Below are 15,790 nucleotides of genomic sequence, written 5' to 3'. Positions count from 1 at the left end.
CAAAAATTCTTTTTAATTAACTTATTGTTTCAAATTTTAATTTTAATTTTCAAAAATCACTAACCATTTTTCAAAAATAATTTTCGAAATTCCTCTTTCTCTCTCATCTCCTTCTATTTATTTATTCATCTACTAACACTTCTCTCCCATCCAAAAATTCGAACACTACCTCCCTCTCTGTGTTCGAGTTTTTTTCTTCCCTTCTTTACATTACATTCTTTTCTTCTTCTACTCACACAAGGGAACCTTTATACCTGGGTAAAAAAGATCCCTATTATTATTATTTTTCTGTTCCCTCTTTTTCATATGAGCAGGAGCAAGGACAAGAACATTCTTGTTGAAGCAGATCCAGAACCTGAAAGGACTCTGAAGAGGAAACTAAGAGAAGCTAAATTACAACAATCCAGCAAGCACCTTTCAGAAATTTTCGATCAGGAAGAGGAGATGGCAACCGAAAATAATAATAATACAAGGAGAATGCTTGGTGACTTTACTACACCTAATTCCAATTTGCATGGAAGAAGCATCTCCATCCCTACCATTGGAGCAAACAACTTTGAGCTGAAACCTCAATTAGTTTCTCTGATGCAGCAGAACTGCAAGTTTCATGGACTTCCATCTGAAGATCCTTTTCAGTTCTTAACTGAATTTTTGCAGATCTGTGATACTGTTAAGACTAATGGAGTAGATCCTGAAGTCTACAGGCTCATGCTTTTCCCTTTTACTGTAAGAGATAGAGCTAGAGTGTGGTTGGACTCTCAACCCAAAGATAGCCTGAACTCTTGGGATAAGCTGGTCACAGCTTTCTTAGCCAAGTTCTTTCCTCCTCAAAAGCTTAGTAAGCTTAGAGTGGATGTTCAAACCTTCAGACAAAAAGAAGGTGAATCCCTCTATGAAGCTTGGGAGAGATACAAGCAACTGACCAAAAAGTGTCCTTCTGACATGCTTTCAGAATGGACCATCCTGGATATATTCTATGATGGTCTGTCTGAATTAGCTAAGATGTCATTGGATACTTCTGCAGGTGGATCCATTCACCTAAAGAAAACGCCTGCAGAATCTCAAGAACTCATTGACATGGTTGCTAACAACCAGTTCATGTACACTTCTGAGAGGAATCCTGTGAGTAATGGGACGCCTCAGAAGAAGGGAGTTCTTGAAATTGATACTCTGAATGCCATATTGGCTCAGAATAAAATATTGACTCAGCAAGTCAATATGATTTCTCAGAGTCTGAATGGAATGCAAGCTGCATCCAACAGTACTCAAGAGGCATCTTCTGAAGAAGAAGCTTATGATCCTGAAAACCCTGCAATAGCAGAGGTGAATTATATGGGTGAACCTTATGGAAACACCTATAACCCCTCATGGAGAAATCATCCAAATCTCTAATGGAAGGATCAAAAGCCTCAACAAGGCTTTAATAATGGTGGAAGAAATAGGTTTAACAATAGTAAACCTTTTCCATCATCCACTCAGCAACAGACAGAGAACTCTGAACAAAATACCTCTAATTTAGCAAACTTAGTCTCTGATCTATCTAAGGCTACTGTGAGTTTCATGAATGAAACAAGGTCCTCCATTAGAAATTTGGAAGCACAAGTGGGCCAGCTGAGTAAAAAGATCACTGAAATCCCTCCTAGTACTCTCCCAAGTAATACAGAAGAAAATCCAAAAGGAGAGTGCAAGGCCATTGATATAACCATCTTGGCCGAATCCAAGGAAGAAGGGGAGGACGTGAATCCCAAGGAGGAAGACCTCCTGGGACGTCCAGTGATCAATAAGGAGTTTCCCTTTGAGGAACCAAAGGAATCTGAGGCTCAATTAGAGACCATAGAGATTCCATTAAACCTCCTTATGCCATTCATGAGCTCTGATGAGTATTCCTCTTCTGAAGAGAATGAGGATGTTACTAAGGAGCAAGTTACCAAGTACCTTCGTGCAATCATGAAGCTGAATGCCAAATTATTTGGTATTGAGACTTGGGAAGATGAACCTCCCTTGTTCACCAATGAACTAAGTGATCTGGATCAACTGACATTGCCTCAGAAGAAACAGGATCCTGGAAAGTTCCTAATACCTTGTACCATAGGCACCATGATCTTTGAAAAGGCTCTGTGTGACCTTGGTTCAGGGATAAACCTCATGCCCCTCTCTGTAATAGAGAAATTGGGAATCTTTGGGTGGAAGCTGCTAAAATCTCATTAGAGATGGCAGACAATTCAAGAAAACAGGCTTATGGACAAGTAGAGGACGTGTTAGTAAAGGTTGAAGGCCTTTACATCCCTGCTGATTTCATAGTCCTAGATACTAGGAAGGATGAGGATGAATCCATCATCCTTGGAAGACCCTTTCTAGCCACAGCAAGAGCTGTGATTGATGTTGACAGAGGCGAACTAGTCCTTCAATTGAATGAGGACTCCCTTGTGTTTAAAACTCAAGGTCATCCTTCTATAAACATGGAAAAGAGGCACAATAAGCTTCTCTCAAAACAGAGTCAACCAGAGCCCCCACAGTCAAACTCTAAGTTTGGTGTTAGGAGGCCACAACCAAACTCTAAGTTTGGTGTTAAACTCCCATATCCAAACTCTAAGTTTGGTGTTGGGAAGCCTCAACAATGCTCTGAACATCTGTGAGGCTCCATGAGAGCCGACTGTCAAGCTATTGACATTAAAGAAGCGCTTGTTGGGAGGCAACCCAATTTTTATTTATCTAATTTTATTTTTATTGTTATTTCATGTTTTATTAGGTTCATGATCATGTGGAGTCACAAAATAAATATAAAATTGAAAACGGAATCAAAAATAGCAGAAGAAAAATCACACCCTGGAGGAGGATCTTACTGGCGTTTAAACGCCAGTAAGGAGCATCTGGCTGGCGTTCAACGCCAGAACAGAGCATGGATCTGGCGTTGAACGCCAGAAACAAGCAGCATCCTGGCGTCCAGCCGCCAGAAATGCGCAGTGAAGAAGAGCTGGCGCTGAACGCCAAAAACAAGCATCTAGCTGGCGTTCAACGCCAGAAATATGCTGCATCTGGGCGTTGAACGCCCAGAACAAGCATCAATTCGGCGTTTAAACGCCAGAATTGCATGCAAAGGCATTTTACAGGCCTAATGGGTGCAGGGATGCAAATCCTTGACACCTCAGGATTTGTGGACCCCACAGGATCAACTCAGCATCTGTGGACCCCACAGGATCCCCACCTACCTCCACTCACTCTCTTCCCTCTTCTCAATGTTCATCCTCTCTTCCCAATAAACACTCTTCCCCAAAACTCTTCACCAATCACCTCAATCTCTCTTCCCTATCACCACTTCACCACTCACATCATCCACTCTTCCCCATAAACCTACCTCATAAACTCCACCTAACTTCAAAATTCAAAATCAATTTCCCACCCAAAACCCACCTTTATAGCCGAACCTTACCCCCTCCCTTCCCTATATATAGCCCTCCATTCTTCCTCATTTTCACACCACACAACCCTCTCTTCTCTTCTTGGCCGAATACACCTCTCCCTCCTCTCCTCTATATTTTCTTCTTCTTCTTCATCTATTCTTTCTTTTCTTGCTCGAGGGCGAGCAAAATTCTAACTTTGGTGTGGTAAAAGCATAAGCTTTTTGTTTTTCCATTACCATTGATGGCACCCAAGACCGGAGAATTCTCTAGAAAAGGGAAAGGGAAGATAAAAGCTTCCACCTCCGAGTCATGGGAGATGGAAAGATTCATCTCCAAAGCTCATCAAGACCACTTCTATGATGTTGTGGCCAAGAAGAAAGTGATCCCCGAGGTCCCTTTCAAACTCAAGAGAAATGAGTATTCGGAGATCCGACATGAGATCCATAGAAGAGGTTGGGAAGTTCTAACAAACCCCATCCAACAAGTCGGAACTCTAATGGTTCAAGAGTTCTATGCTAATGCATGGATCACAAGGAATCATGATCAAATTAAGAACCCAAACTCAAAGAATTATCTCACCATGGTTCGGGGGAATTACTTAGATTTTAGTCCAGAAAATGTAAGGTTGGCGTTCAACTTGCCAATGATGGAAGAGAACGCACGCCCCTACACAAGGAGAGCCAACTTTGATCAAAGGTTGGACCAAGTCCTCATGGACATATGTGTGGAAGGAGCTCAATGGAAGATTGACTCAAAAGGCAAACTGGTTCAACTGAGAAGACTGGACCTTAAGCCTGTAGCTAGAGGATGGTTGGAGTTCATTCAACGCTCAATCATTCCCACTAGCAACCGGTCTGAAGTTACTATAGACCGGGCCATCATCATCCATAGCATCATGATTGGAGAAGAGGTGGAGGTTCATGAGATTATACCTCAAGAACTCTACAAGGTGGCTGACAAGTCCTCCACTATGGCAAGGTTTGCTTTTCCTCACCTCATTTGCCATCTATGCAATTCGGCTGGGATTGACATAGAAGGAGACATTCCCATTGAGGAAGAGAAGCCTATCACTAAGAAAAGGATGGAGCAAACAAGAGAGCCCATTCATGGAGCTCAAGAGATGCATGAAGCTCATCACCATGAGATCCCAAAGATGCCTCAAATGCATTTTCCTCTACAAAACTATTGGGATCAAATCAACACCTCCCTAGGAGAATTAAGTTCCAACATGGGACAATTAAGGGTGGAACATCAAGAGCACTCCATCATCCTTCATGAAATTAGAGAAGATCAAAAAGCAATGAGGGAGGAGCAACAAAGACAAGGAAGAGACATAGAAGAGCTCAAGGACATCATTGGTTCCTCAAGGAGAAAACGCCACCATCACTAAGGTAGATTCATTCCTTGTTCTTACATTCTCTGTTTTTCATTTTCTTTATGTTAAGTGCTTATCCATGTTTGTGTCTTATTACATGATCATTAGTATTTAGTAAATTTGTCTTAAAGTTATGAATGTCCTATGAATCCATCACCTCTCTGAAATGAAAAATGTTTTAATTTAAAAGAACAAGAAGTACATGAGTTTCGAATTTATCCTTGAACTTAGTTTAATTATATTGATGTGGTGACAATGCTTCTTGTTTTCTGAATGAATGCTTGAACAGTGCATATGTCTTTTGAAGTTGTTTAAGAATGTTAAATATGTTGGCTCTTGAAAGAATGATGACAAGGAGACATGTTATTTGATAATCTGAAAAATCATAAAAATGATTCTTGAAGCAAGAAAAAGTAGTGAATACAAAAGCTTGCAGAAAAAAATAGAAAAAAAAATGGCGAAAAAAATAGAAAGAAAAAGAAAAAGCAAGCAGAAAAAGCCAAAAGCTCTTAAAACCAAAAGGCAAGAGCAAAAAGTCAATAACCCTTAAAACCAAAAGGCAAGGGTAAATAAAAAGGATCCCAAGGCTTTGAGCATCAGTGGATAGGAGGGCCTAAAGGAATAAAATCCTTGCCTAAGCGGCTAAACCAAGCTGTCCCTAACCATGTGCTTGTGGCATGAAGGTGTCAAGTGAAAACTTGAGACTGAGCGATTAAAGTCAAGGTCCAAAGCAAAAGAAGAGTGTGCTTAAGAACCCTGGACACCTCTAATTGGGGACTTTAGCAAAGCTGAGTCACAATCTAAAAAGGTTCACCCAGTTATGTGTCTGTGGCATTTATGTATCCAGTGGTAATACTGGAAAACAAAGTGCTTAGGGCCACGGCCAAGACTCATAAAGTAGCTGTGTTCAAGAATCAACATACTGAACTAGGAGAATCAATAACACTATCTGAACACTGAGTTCCTATAGATGCCAATCATTCTGAACCTCAATGGATAAAGTGAGATGCCAAAACTATTCAAGAGGCAAAAAGCTACAAGTCCCGCTCATCTGATTGGAGCTATGTTTCATTGATAGTTTGAAATTTATAGTATATTCTCTTCTTTTTATCCTATTTGATTTTCAGTTGCTTGGGGACAAGCAACAATTTAAGTTTGGTGTTGTGATGAGCGGATAATTTATACGCTTTTTGGCATTATTTTTAGTATGTTTTTAGTAGAATCTAGTTACTTTTAGGGATGTTTTTATTAGATTTTATGTTAAATTCACATTTCTGGACTTTACTATGAGTTTGTGTGTTTTTTTGTGATTTCAGGTATTTTCTGGCTGAAATTGAGGGACTTGAGCAAAAATCAGATTCAGAGGTTGAAGAAGGACTGCTGATGCTGTTGGATTCTGACATCCCTGCACTCAAAGTAGATTTTCTGGAGCTACAGAACTCAAAATGGCGCGCTTCCAATTGCGTTGGAAAGAGAACATCCAGGGCTTTTCAGAAATATATAATAGTCCATACTTTGGCCGAGTTTAGACGATGCCAAAGGGCGTTGAACGCCAGTTCTACGCTGTAGTCTGGAGTTAAACGCCAGAAACACGTCACGAACCAGAGTTGAACGCCAGAAACACGTTACAACCTGGCGTTCAACTCCAGAAAGAGCCTCTGCACGTGTAACATTCAAGCTCAGCCCAAGCACACACCAAGTGGGCCCCGGAAGTGAATTTATGCATCAATTACTTATCTCTGTAAACCCTAGTAACTAGTTTAGTATAAATAGGACTTTTTACTATTATATTAGACATCTTATGATTTTTAGTTCATCTTGGGACGTCTGGTTCTTAGATCATGGTGGCTGGCCATTCGGCCATGCCTGAACCTTTCACTTATGTATTTTTAACGGTAGAGTTTCTACACTCCATAGATTAAGGTGTGGAGCTCTGCTGTTCCTCATGAATGAATGCAAAGTACTACTGTTTTTCTATTCAATTCAACTTATTCCGCTTCTAAGATATTCATTCGCACTTCAACATGAATGTGATGAACGTGACAATCATCATCATTCCCCCACGAACGCGTGCCTGACAACCACTTCCGTTCCACCTTAGATTGGATGATTATCTCTTGGATCTCTTAATCAGAATCTTCGTGGTGTAAGCTAGATTGATGGCGGCATTCATGAGAATCCGGAAAGTCTAAACCTTGTCTGTGGTATTCCGAGTAGGATTCTGGGATTGAATGACTGTGACGAACTTCAAACTCGCGAGTGCTGGGCGTAGTGACAGACGCAAAAGGAGGGTGAATCCTATTCCAGTATGATCGAGAACCTCAGATGATTAGCCATGCCGTGACAGAGCATTTGGACCATTTTCACAAGAGGATAGGATGCAACCATTGACCACGGTGATGCCTCCAGATGATTAGCCATGCAGTGACAGCGCATCAGACCATTTTCACAGAGAGGATGAAAAGTAGCCATTGACAATGGTGATGTCCTTACATAAAGCCAGCCATGGAAAAGAGTAGGATTGATTGGATGAAGACAGCAGGAAAGCAGAAGTTCAGAGGGACGAAAGCATATCTGAAATTCTCACCAATGATATACATAAGTATTTCTATCTTTATTCTCTGTTTATTTATTATTATTTTCGAAAACTCCATAACCATTTGATATCCGCCTGACTGAGATCTACAAGATGACCATAGCTTGCTTCATACCAACAATCTTCGTGGGATCGACTCTTACTCACGTAAGGTTTATTACTTGGACGACCCAGTGCACTTGCTGGTTAGTTGTATCGAAGTTGTGAATGAAAAACGATTTATTAAGACGTGCGTACAGAGTTTTTGGCGCCATTGCCTAAGATCACAATTTCGTGCACCAGTCGCCGACGCGTCCGCGTCAAATGGGAACATTGGCCTCCCACGCGACCGCGTCACTCACGCGGCCGCATGCCCTGGAACTCGACGTAAAAAGGGTGTACGACCAAAAGTTGTGCTAGAGTGGTGCTAGATTGGTGCTGATGGCACAAATCTTCCCACGCGGCTGCGTGACCGACGCGACCGCGTCATTTCCTTCTAATGGCCACTCACGCGATCGCCTGCCCCACGCGATCGCGTCACCCCAGATTTGGCAAAAATAACATTTCGAACAGAGAGTTGTGCAAGTGCGAGGCTACCCTCGCGCCAGTAGCATGAAACGGGTCACGCGACCGCGTGACCGACGCGACCGCATCAATTAGTATAAGCGCAAGTCGTGCGATCGCGTGCCTCACATGGCCGTGTCGCTTGCGCCGCACAGCTTCCCTGGTTTGCCAATTATCTTATCTTTCTTTTCCCTAAATCCTATTTTCTCTTTTCCCTCCTTATTTCTTCTTTATCCCTTCTTTCTTCCTTCTTTCTCACTTTCTACTCTCTCTCTCTCTCTCTCTCACTCCCATTAACAAGGTTTTATTTTCTTCTTCCCCCCTTACTTTTCTATTATTCTTCTTATTTTTATATGTTATCTTCTTTTCTTTTCTTTTTACTTTCATTATCCATATTTCCTTTTTCTTTCTTTTTTCCTTTTTACTTGGTGTTGGAATTTTATTTGAGTCATTATTTCTCATTATATGCTTGTGAATTGTTGTAAAATTGTTTGGCAATTATCTACCTTTCTAAAGGGTTTCTTGCATGTTCACTTTAATACTTTCTATACCTTCTTTACCATGCATGCTATGTGTTTGTGAAAAAGCCAAAATGGCCTTATGCATTTTTCTACATTATTCTGTTCTACTATTAAATGCTTGTTTTTCACAAAACCCCTTTCATATTTTATTCGTTGAATATAATTGTCAATACAAACGTGATGGTTTGTTACGAGTGATGCTTGATCTATGCTACTCATGCCTTTACCAGCATGCCAATAAACATCTTGCATCTAATTACCCAAACATGCACTTGCTTTTTCCCTTTTGATGAACTTTTCACATGTAGTCATGACCATGTGTTCACTTCATTCATCTTTAATGTGCATTGATTGCCACTCATACCATCATATTCCTTGCTTTACCCCTTGACATTTTGACATACTTCCTCTTTTCTCCCTTTCAGGATGGCCACCAAGAAAGGAAAAGAGAAAGCTACTCCCAAACCACCAGCAAGAAGAGGAACAAAAAGAGCATTAGTGGCAGAGCCCTCTTCAACTGCGGTTAAACCCTCAACAAAAAGAACTAAGAGGATTATAAAGGTTGATGATAAAGAAAAAGCCTTCCCAGCAAAGGACACTACGCGATTTCTCAATCGCTACTGTGAGCAGATGTTCCCCATCCTGGCAAAAAGGATTTACAACAACGAATACCTTCTTCTCCTCCCAAACCATATTGCTACCTTTGTTGAGCCACAAATTGCACAAAGACAATGGGGTTTCCTACAGAGACAGCCGAGGCAGGTCAATCTTTCTTGGGTAATCGAGTTCTACTCCAACTTCCACCTACCAACCCTGTAGTCTGTCTTTGTCCGTCAAAAGCAAGTCCCCATTACAGAAGAGGCCATTCAAAAAGCTCTAGGTCTTCCCCCTATTCTAGAAGGATTGGAAGCCTTTCAAGAAGCCGCACTCAAGCGCCAGATGTACCAATTTGGCTGGAACGCTGTTCTCAGAGTTATCGCACTACCTGGCAGCCGTTGGATCTACGGATACCATCGTACCCGCCCTAAGGGAATATCGGCTTCAACACTTACCTTGGAGGCTCGCGTATGGGCACAGTTCATGTCCCATTATGTCTTTTCGAGCACTCACGAGTCTTCCTTCACTGCGGACATGGCCGTCCTACTATGGTGCATCCTTATAGACCAACCTCTGAATCTACCGAGACACATCCGGAATGCCATGGGACACGTACAAATTACGGGCAACTTACCTTTTCCCGCCTTGGTCTCAGATCTTGTCTCAGCAGCCGGAGTCTCCTACAGAGCTGGGGACACCAAAGCCATGCTCCCACGGGATGATCAGTATATCCCTAACGGGAAATACATCAGACCTCCACCAGCCGCCACAAGCCATCCTACTGAACCGGTTGAAGATATTCCTTCTTCAACACCACAAGCACCTACAACAAACCAACTGCTCCATCAGATACTCGAAAGGTTGGATCGGCAGGAACACAAAGCTAAGATGAGAGAACGTCGTAACAAGCGACGATTCACATACCTCAAGGAGCTGATTATGGGAAAATTCAAGGACTCAGACACCCCGGATTCCAATTCCTTTACCAGCACAGGAAGCCATGATGGCCCAGACTGTGGAGATACTACTACCAACCCACCTTTGTTTCTGACAGATGGCACCGAGGACGGTGCAAAGCCTTAAGTGTGGGGAGGTCGGTCAGTACCTAACTTCCGGAGATAATTTCTCTTCCCTAAACACCAATAAATTAGGATATTTAGTTAGTTTTTCTTTTGTAGAATAGGATAAATTGTATAGTAATAGGTTAGTTGTATGCATGTTCTACTTGATTGAAAAGACAATAAGTTTCTTCTAAGACTCTATCTTTGGAACAAAATTTCACTAATTTTAATTAAAATTTTTATGTTAAATTTGCTTGAAGTTGTATTTGGAACATGATTTTTAAGCTAAAGAACACACAACCTGTGAGATTTGAGCCTTTATGCATGGTTACATTATTTAACCATAATTATTTTATTCTCGTGTGTTTATTTCTCTATGATTGTAATCTATATTTTGTTTCATCCTATATGTCCAATGTTTATTATATTTGTACGCTTGCATATGATTGAGGCCATTATTTATTTAAACTCACTTATCCAATTTAAGCCTACCCTTTCAATTACCTTTGTTAGCCACTTTGAGCCTTTAAATCCCATATGTTCCATATTTTACCACATTACTAGCCTTAAGCGGAAAAACAATTATATATCCCAAACTGAATCTTTGGTTAGCTTAAGATAGAATTGTGTGTGCTAATTAAGTATGGAAAATTGTGGGAACAAACACTACAACATTTTTGGCCTAAGGTAACCCTTATTCGAAGTAACATTTAACAAAAGTTGCCTTAGATAGAAAAAGACAACATTTTTTATGAGTTGCCTTTGAGTAAGGCAAAGATAACAAAATTTTTGGCAACCCATAAAAAATATTATCTTTGACATCTAAAACAACACTTAAAAAATGTTACAATATAATTTATTTAAGACAACATTTTTAAATAAAAATATAACCTTTTATAAGGGTTATCAAAAAAATTAAATAAATAACATTTATAAAAAGTTGCCTAAAATAATTTATAGTTAAAAATTTTAGAGAAAAATTTTCTATCATATTCCCACCAATTATTTTTCAATTAAATAACTTAAAAAAAAAAAAGAAAAGATATGTTTGCTTCAGTTCATCACTTGCTTCAGTTCATCACTACCCTAATCCCTAACATTTGAAACCAACCCCAACGGCGACACACCTTCCACGATCGCGGCTCTCCTCCACGTACGACAGCAGGTCCCGATCGCGGTGCCGTCCACCCCAAACGGCGACGGTGCGGTGCTCCCTTCCACGGGCGTCGGCGCGTTGCTCTCCTCCACGGGCGTCGGCGGTGCTCTCCTCCATGGGCATCGGCGCGGTCATCTTCTCCACACACGCTGCTCCAGGCTCCTCCTCCTCCTGTCTCGGCTCCACGTACGTGGTCATCTTCAAGAAACCCCTCTTATTCTCCTTCTTCCTCTTCTTTCCCTGTCTTGCCTCCTCCTCTTCGCAAAGCTCTGACAACACTACATGCAGCTGTAACCCCCCTCCTCCACCTCTGCATATTGGTAAGAAGCTTCTGAATTTTACTATGGAATGAAATTTCTGAATGCATTGATTCTGAATGAAGAATGAGAATGTTCTGAATTTTAGTATGAAAATAGAATTTCTGAATGCATTGATTCTAAATTTTACTATGGGAATGGAATTTCTGAATGCATTGAATCTGAATTTTTGGGGTTCTTTGATAGTTCTGATTTTGGGGGTTTTATTTCAATTTTTTTGAATTTTTTATGGTTCTGATTGTTGCTTCTTAGGGTTTTCTTTTTTATTTTGCATTTTGATTATGATTTTGCGTCATTTTTGATAAGCATACGTTCGACATGATTTCTTTCATTGCTTAATGCCTCTGAATATAAAACCATCATTTCTAAGGTTTTTGCTTTCATTGTTGTAATACTTGTCTTTTTAGAAGATTCTGAATAGGTGGCACACATAATTTGATTCAGCGGAGTGAAATTGATACATTGCTGATGTGTTTTTATGTAGAGGATGGAACATATGCTATGAAAAATAGGTCCTCATCAAGAGCAATGAGCAGCTGGAGTTGGTCAGGGAGGAGATCCGTGTTTAATCACTGTTCAACCACCGAAATCTGCTCCCGCTTCTTGATCATGCAATTATTTCTGTCAAGGTAAGTAGTTACAGCACCAATCAACACCCGCTCCTCTCTGAATCATATCAAAAACATAAATTTATCAAAACAAGAAAATGGTCTGTTTATTCAACCTCCATATTTGTTCTTTAGCTTTGGTTATGTAATTGGATTTATGTCCTGAAGTTTTAAACATGCTATCTGCTGGGTTTGGAATTCAGCAGTTTTCAGATACTATGTATGAAGGCTGTAGAATCCAATGCCTTCTACGGGCACCTGAACTATGCCTTGACAAAAAAAGCATTCAACAGTCAGAATTTGGTGTTTTATTTTAACCGGTTTAAACTGAAAGTAATTCATCTTTCCTATGTGCAGTTTGAATGGAAAAAGGATGGGTATCTGATTTTTCTTGTGGATGCTCAACAAAATTTTTTTTGAGATATGTGATTGCGAAGGGATTAAAATGAGACTCTCAAAGCTTGTCAATGTAATGGGATAGTGATATGTACCAAGTGAGATCCTGTATATCATGGCAAAGTTGATTCTAGTCTATTATTCAACCTTTTAAAATTGGATTATTTCGATAAGAATTGCTTCTTGCTTATGGTATTATGTCTTTGAAAACATAATATCACTACTAATGGTGCTATTTTACAAGGACCTCTATCTATTGCTGCTACAAGATCTGTTTTCCAAACTTGGTTGGAATTATGTATAAATTGTGTGGTATGATGTGGCATTGCTAGTGTAGTTTCTTAATTGTTCTAAGTTGATAACTGATATCTCACTACATGGGAATGAAAATGATGTGTGAATTGCAACTTAATTGTTCCTTCCTTTGTTACAGTTGTTGTGCTTTTATATTTATGTTGAACATGGCCCTTTTGTTGGCAGCCTACTCCACAAAAATCTTGGAACCACGAGACATACTTGTTATTTCCACTTCATTTGGATGGAACACTGCTAGATAATACCAAGACAATGCAAGCCAGGAAGGAATCCTTTCCTACCTCCGATGTTCTTCAAATCTTTCAACAACTAAAAGAACTTTCTTCTGTCATGTAATTGGCTTATTATAACCAGAGATCAGGTATCTCAAGCATCATAATTGCAATTCAAGATTTTCAGCACATGATACTTTTTATTTTTTTTGGATAAAAACATATGTTACTTGTTTGGCATCTATTGTATCCTTTTCTGATTATCATGAATTTTGTATATGTATTTACCTAGTAATTCTTTGGAATAGGTTATTTTCTCTGTTAAGAATCAAATTGAAAGATAAATATGGACATCTCTGGCCTATACTACTTTTATGCTACTTTTACGTTTAGAATCTAAGAAGCAACCTTTCTTTTTTAAAATATAAAAAATAAAAATATTAGTTTGATTCAATATACACTTTATATTCTAGAGTTCTTTAGTACTCTAACCTTACAAAAGTTTGATTTCTTCTGAAATCCTTTTAGCCCTGACAAATCAACTCAACAGCTTTGTTCAGGACTCAAGCATATGCATGGTTTAGATACTCCATATGCTCATAATGATGTCAAACCTGGTAATGTTCTTATAACACATAGAAAAGGACAACTGCCTCTTGCCATACTCATGGATTTTGGTAGTGCTCGTCCTTCCAGGAAGCACATTGGTTCCAGATCAGAGGCACTCCAGTTGCAGGTGCTTTGTTCAGCCCCTTTTTTCTCTCAATTTTTTTATAAATGAAATTCATGCATTGTGCTAGCCGCATATTATATTTATTGATTTATTCATGCTTTTGTCCCATTTCTAATATTGTAGAAAGTAGGCTTATATGCATCAGCAGGATAGTGTGAGATCATTTTGATTTTGTTACTCCACATAATAGCTTCTGTTCCATTTGTAAATACTCAATTGCTTATCTACATTCTCATTCGGGTTTTACATGTATGGGAGGATTGTGTTTCAATTTCAGTCATCTAACCTTCTCTTTTCCTATTTTTTGTCTTCCTATATAGGATTGGATGAAGTTTTCTGAAGAGATAAAGACGACTCTTGGCACAATGGTGAAGCACAAAGTCTTTTTGGTTTCAAATGGAAAAACTAGTTTCTTTTTTTGTTCAATTTCATCATGAGAAAAACATGTATTTTGTTTGCTTATGTTTATTATTTAGTTGACTTGATAACTTAACAAGTATGTTAATTGACAATTGGAAGACCTTTTTATATATATGAAATATATATTATTAGCTTATTCTCCCTATTGACACTTGGAAGACCTTTCTAGTGTGTGCTATATATTCTTTAAATGTCATATAAATATAACAAAGATGAAAAATATATTGTTTTTGATATAAAAAAAGAGAACCTAAGAAAAACTCAATGAGGTGTTGCTTTAGGTATTAGAAAAAGACAATTGCAAATAAACTTAGATAAGTGTTGTTTTAGGTCTATGAAAATGGCAACTTAACAAAATTTGGACAAGTGTTGCTTTAGGTATATGAAAAAACAACCAGAAAAAACTTATACAAGTGTTGCTTTAGGTATATGAAAAGGCAACTAAAAAAAAATCTGGACAAGTGTTGCTTTATGTATTAGAAAATACAACTCGTAATAAGTGTTGCTATAAAGTTTTATCTAAAGCGTTGTGTTTGGGTGCTCTAAGGCAACCCTTTCGTAGAGTTGCTTTTTTTGTAGAAAAGGCAACGTTTTTTGAAAGTTGCCATAAAAAGGGTTCCCTTTGATACACAAAAACGTTGCCTTAGACCAAAGGTAACGGCCGTATAGCCAACCCCCTAAAAAGCGTTGCGTTTTGTCGGAAAGCGTTGCCTTTGATCAAAGGCAACACTTTTTCTTATTATAGGCAACGTTTTTAAAGGGTTGCCTCAGCCTGAATTTGTTGTAGTGAAAAGATAATAAGGGAATGTGTCATGATAATATAATGGGAATTTGGATACCTACTCATATGAAACTATAAGAATTAAAAATCTATGTGTATTGATAAGCTATGTTTATTTTTATGTTTATGTTAAAAAAATTCAATAAATAAATAAGGGGACAAAATTACCCCAATGTTAAGTTAAGAATTCAAAGATCAATACATGTATGATAAAATTAAGATAAAAAGTTGATACATGAGTATGGAATGTGAAAGGGAAATTCTGGGTAGCTAGGTATGAATTCTAACGTTATATAGAATATATATAGGTTATGTTAAAGCTTGGGTTAATTAAAGATTCGGTTTATAAGCTCACTTAGCCATATATGTATCCTTACCATTACCTTGGCCCCATTACAACCTTGAAAAGACCTCATGATATTTGCATTGGTATATTAAACGTTGTTGATTGATTAGGAGAAGAACAAAAATTAGAGAGCATGATTAGAGAAGGATAGAGTGATTGCCCTATACACTAGAGAGATTAGAGCGTACATACATCATCAGTGAGGGTTCAATGCTTAAAATTCTATGTTCCCTGCTTTCATGAGCTACCTTCTTGCATTTTTATCTGTTCTTACTGTATAAGAATTGAATTAGTGGAATTTGATTTGTAATTGTTTTGAGGAACTTATTAGCTATTGATCAAGTGGACGAGAATCATATAGTTGCATTTACATATATAAGTTGCATTGCATTGCATGAGTTTTACATGTTCC

General features: G+C 38.8%; 1 non-coding gene across 1 annotated transcript; it reads right to left on the bottom strand.

Annotated features, from left to right (window-relative positions):
- Positions 1–840: 840 nt before the first annotated feature.
- LOC112781035 (small nucleolar RNA R71) lies at positions 841–948 on the bottom strand. The gene has a single exon (XR_003191834.1). It is a non-coding gene; the product is annotated as a small nucleolar RNA R71 (small nucleolar RNA).
- Between the last annotated feature and the right edge of the window lie 14,842 nt (positions 949–15,790).

The sequence above is a fragment of the Arachis hypogaea genome, chromosome 19 (genome assembly GCF_003086295.3).
Source record: "Arachis hypogaea cultivar Tifrunner chromosome 19, arahy.Tifrunner.gnm2.J5K5, whole genome shotgun sequence".
Lineage (NCBI taxonomy): Eukaryota > Viridiplantae > Streptophyta > Magnoliopsida > Fabales > Fabaceae > Arachis > Arachis hypogaea.
The sequence above is the reverse complement of the archived record's forward strand: the minus strand, read 5'-3'. Positions and strand labels throughout refer to the sequence as shown.